General features: G+C 40.9%; 1 pseudogene; it reads right to left on the bottom strand.

Annotated features, from left to right (window-relative positions):
* Positions 1-2,615: 2,615 nt before the first annotated feature.
* Positions 2,616-4,457, bottom strand: LOC144958214 (uncharacterized; annotated as a pseudogene).
* Between the last annotated feature and the right edge of the window lie 527 nt (positions 4,458-4,984).

Raw genomic sequence — 4,984 nt, 5'->3', positions numbered from 1 at the left:
GTGTTTTTGTCTTTCATTTTCTACAATGTTTCTTGTTGTAAAAAGTATGTATTGACAAATCAGTTTCAAACCATAATATATGGGTTTGAATTGTGAACGTCCAAATTCATACACCGTTTATTCCAAGCTCCATACTTGTATTTTCCTACTGGACCATCATTTGTTTCCCCTACATGAATTCTCAACGGTCATTTTTTTTTTATGTTTAATGTCCTCGAAGACAGTAACAATTTCAACATTAGAGGAACATGTTATAAAAGGGAGATAACACAAAAGAGTCAGTCAACATAATCATTAACTCGATTGCATCCCCCTTACAAATCAATAAAACAAACCAGTGTTTTTACACATACACACACACACATGTATATATATATATATATATACCATTTCCATGACCCACTTATCATGTGACAGAGAATGCATGACGTCACAATTCGATTTTCACCAAAATCACTTTGGATATTAAATAATCAAAATTAACACGAAATCTTTCACTCCAAACATCAATATGTGAAAACAGAAAGCTTAAATCTAGAAGAAAAAAAAGTAAAAAGGTATATATTTTTAATGAAGTGTACTTATTTTCATGTCTAGAGGGTTCCGATAGCTCAATTGGTAGAGCACTCGCTTCACACGTAAATGAACTGAGATCGATCCCATGTGCAGTCGAGAATTTTTTTCCGACCCCCCTGTCCACATGTTTGTTTGTTTTTAGGGATTTTACAGCGCTTGCAACGCATTAAGGTCATATCAGCGCCAGTAAAAAGGAAGAAAATTGGATAGTAAAAAGTTATAGAATTAAAATTAAAGCACCTGAAAATAGGTAAAACAGAGGGGAATTGGTTTAAATAGGTAACAGATGTAGATCCCGAGAGCACACTGTCAAAGTACTTATATTGAGATCACCTAAAAGTCACATCCAGACACAAGCACATGATCCCACTAAGAGGAACACACTAAAATATTTACAAATCATATATTATATAATATGTTAACAAAACATAATACAGTGCATTACCGAGAGATGATTTACAAGGAAAAAAATATCTCCCAAAACTAACTATACATTTGTCTGTTTCCCTCTCAGCGAGGGTATCCGGGCAGGCCCATGACAAAACCAAGTAATCTCATTCCAAGACATAGACGGAGAGCAAGTTGGAAAACAGATAGAGGGGGATAGAAGACACAGTAAGTGTCTCCCTGTCCACTATGGGAGGCCAGGAACCCCACCCAGTGGGAGAGGGCATATTAACTTCTTGTTGTCTGTTGTCTTTGAATACGAACGATTAAAGACAGTAATTGACTTCAGAGAGAGAGCATATTAACTTATGTTATCTGTTGCCTTTGAATTACAAACGATTAAAGACAGTAATTGACTTTAGAGAGGGCATATTAACTGCTTGTTGTCTGTTGTCTTTGAATACGAACGATTAAAGACAGTAATTGACTTTAGAGAGAGTGTATTCAATTGTTTATTGAAGGCGACATACGTGACCTGTCAGGCAGGCATAAACATCAAGACTATGATAATGAACTTTAATCTCCGTTATACCCTCTCTCTCTCTCTCTCTCTCTCTCTCTCTCTCTCTCTCTCTCTCTCTCTCTCTCTTTCTCTCTCTCTCTCTCTCTCTCTCTCTCTCTCTCTTCTCTCTCTATCTATCTATCTATCTATCTATCTCTCTCTCTCTCTCTCTCTCTCTCTCTCTCTCTCTCTCTCTATATAATATATATATATATATATATATATATATATATATATGTATATATATATATATATATATATATATATATATATATATATATATATGTGTATATATTGTAGTTAAGATTCTTATTGCAATCACTCACCGTAACTACACCCTTGTTCCACTGTCGTTAGCCAGATCCTTTCTGCACATCTCACTAAATCATACGCCCTCCTGATCTCAAGATCAACAATATTTACACTTTATACATTGCACCATCTACTTTTTTTTTTGGGGGGGGGGGTGGGGTTCCTACCTCCCATAGCGGGCAGGGAGGCACTTGCTGTGTCTTCTATCCCCTCTTATCAGTTTTCCAACATGCTGTCTTTGTCTTGGAATGAGATTACTTGGTTTTGTCCTGACCTTGGTCGGAGTCCTTGACTGAGAGGGAAACAGTCGAATGTATAGTTATAGTTTTGGGAGAAGATTTTTTTTCCTTGTAAATCATCTCTCTGTTATGTACTTTTACTCTTTTCACTTTAAACATAATATTAGTAAACATTTGAGTGTGTTCCTCTAAGTGGGATCTGTGCTTGTCTCTGGATGAGAGTTTTAGGTGATCTCAAACTAAGTACTTTGATAGTGTGCCCTTGGCTCTTGGAATGGACATCTGTTTTCTATTTGAGCCAATTCCCCTTTATCTTACCTTTTCTTATGTGCTTTAAGTGTAATTCTAGAACTTATTACTATCCCGTTTTCTTCCTTTATACTGGCGCTGATATGACCTTAATGTGTTGCAAGCGCCGTAAAACCCTTAAAAACATAACAAATATCTACTTTTTTAAAACTCCTAATCCAACACATAGTCTGCCAAACGCGAGGCATTTGCTGTGTTCTGACAGGACGTTGCCGAACAGCCTCGTGTACCTAATCCTCCAAATCCAATCCATCATCTTCCTTCTCATCATCTCGGCCCAGCATTTCACCATCCCCTTCGTCGCCACTGTTGTCAATCTCAACGACCTTTCGCACATCCAGCACATGATGAGGCACTACACTCACTTCAACAATTGTTCACCGAATTCACACCCTTGTTCCATTGTGTCACGCACCTGGCATAGGGGGATTCACCCAGACTCGATCTCCCTCATTGAACCTACAGTTCTCAATCTCATCGTCACCTTCTTCTTCTAAACCAACAGGATCTCGGGAATCCGAGCTCGTATCCTGTCGTGGTGCCACGTTGTACCAATATACCGCTTCAATTGGACTGATGCTCCCTCGTTCTGCGAAGGCCTTGATAGTTTGCTGCCCGAAAAAAGTGGTTTAATCCTCCACCGCAAGAAAAGTCTATCCATTGCACCAGAATGGAAAACAGTTTCATTGTCCATTAACAGCTCGCTAGGGGAACCTCTCTCCATAAACAGTTCATTTAACACCTCAATCACAAACTCTCCAGTTTCCCTTCTCAACAACCTCCATACAGCGAATCGCCCTCGTCCACAATCAACAATAGACAAGTATGGAGTCTGGTGGTAGTGCGTTATATCTACGGCAAATCATTCCCAGTTTTCCAGTACGTCCAGCTGGCCTATTTCGTGTCGCGTTGGCGCAGGGTCAATAGATTGGCATCTTTCACACGTCTTCACAACCTTCTTCACTGCAGATCTACTCACGTTAGAATAAACCTTCCGTGCCAGGAACAGACTGCGATCGACTCCCATGTGGTGCATTCCATGAAGCGTCTTCAGGTCTGGGCATCCAACAGCACACATTTCCACATCTTTCCGCTCTACCTTCAACCATTCCTTCTTGACTTGAGTCAAAACATCCGCTTTGTTCTTTAATGTGGGGACAAGTGTGACGGGCACACGCATATCAAACTCTTCGATTAGCCCTTTCAAAATTCCAAGACGTCGCTTTACCAACAACTCAGCGGCACCTTTAGTGTGAACACGCTTTTCCTCGGACAGTACCGTCTTCAACCAACCATGTTCTGTGGCAGAATCCGTGACATTATCCACCTCTTTTAGATTCCACTTTAGGGCCGCATTCAAACCTTTGAGCATAGCCTCCAGTTCTGAAACGTTTTTGTGGCTAAAGTCATCTTCCTTCCTCAGTCAGGCCCCATCTTCAACTACCTCTTCGTTAATCTCGACAAGTACGCCCATCGCAATATTGCTTGCATCACACCATACTTTCCCCATGGTAGTTTTCGGCACATGCCACCTTCCCTTCACCGGGTCACATTCCTTGACTCGAAGCAATCAATCATTCAACATAACCAACACTTGATCACCCACCTCATCATTCCATCCACCCACCATTTAAAGATTCTGGACTTTTTGCGATTAGACCATTGTTCCTTAGATACTCTACCAACTCAACAGCTGGCACATTTTCTTCATCAACAATAATATCGTCTATGTAAGAATTGGTAGCATCCTCGGTCTTGCCTAATACTGTCTTCAAGATGTTTGCCATAATGCGCGGCGCAGAACTCAAACCAAATCCCAATCGTGTTAAGTAATGCGTCGCCTCTTTATAGTTGACTAGCTGGTATTTCCACAATTTCTCCGCCACTTTTATCTGTAAATAGGCCGCCTTCAAGTCAACAACAGTCTCTGACCCCATTTGCCGCCATTCGCACAATGTCTCACCACAATCATCAGTAACAACATCAACTGTGTGGCAGCTGCCATATTCATTCAGCTCCCTGAAATCAAGAACGGGTCTCACTTTATCCTTCGTCGGCTGCACTACTGCCATAAGTGGGATGACACCACACTTTACATTTTCATACCAAGGCATGAGAATTCCTTCTTTCACCCATTCATCAACCTCTCTCTCTCTCGAACCGACTTCTCACATCATCATCCAGTCTTCTAGTGTAATCATTTACTTTGTTTCTCAACACAGGAGGAACATTCTTCCACATCCATTCCACCGTCCATACACCACCATCAAACACTGCTTCAAAATCGACATATTGAATCACCTCAACCTGTTCTCGCATCGGGTGTTCTTTGCTTGTTATAACTTCGTTGCCGTTACACACTGCTTCACGGGCTCTGCCCTCTATAGGTTCCATTACACCACAACACGACAAAAAATCGGCTCTCCCATCCTTTATAGCAACACCACCCATACAATTTGTAATGTCCATTCCCAGCACCATCAGAATATCCCCAAAAATCTGCAACGATCAACTCAACAAACATGTTCACTCCAGCCACATTCAACTTCACCATCCTTCTGCCTCTAAACCTCACCTCCGATCCATCAAAAGCGGTCAC

This window comes from Berghia stephanieae, chromosome 12 (genome assembly GCF_034508935.2).
Source record: "Berghia stephanieae isolate SIO BIC M18660-M18661 chromosome 12, UCSD_Bste_1.3, whole genome shotgun sequence".
Taxonomy (NCBI): Eukaryota; Metazoa; Mollusca; class Gastropoda; order Nudibranchia; family Aeolidiidae; genus Berghia; species Berghia stephanieae.
Note: the sequence above shows the minus strand (reverse complement) of the source record. Positions and strands in the feature narration are given on the sequence as shown.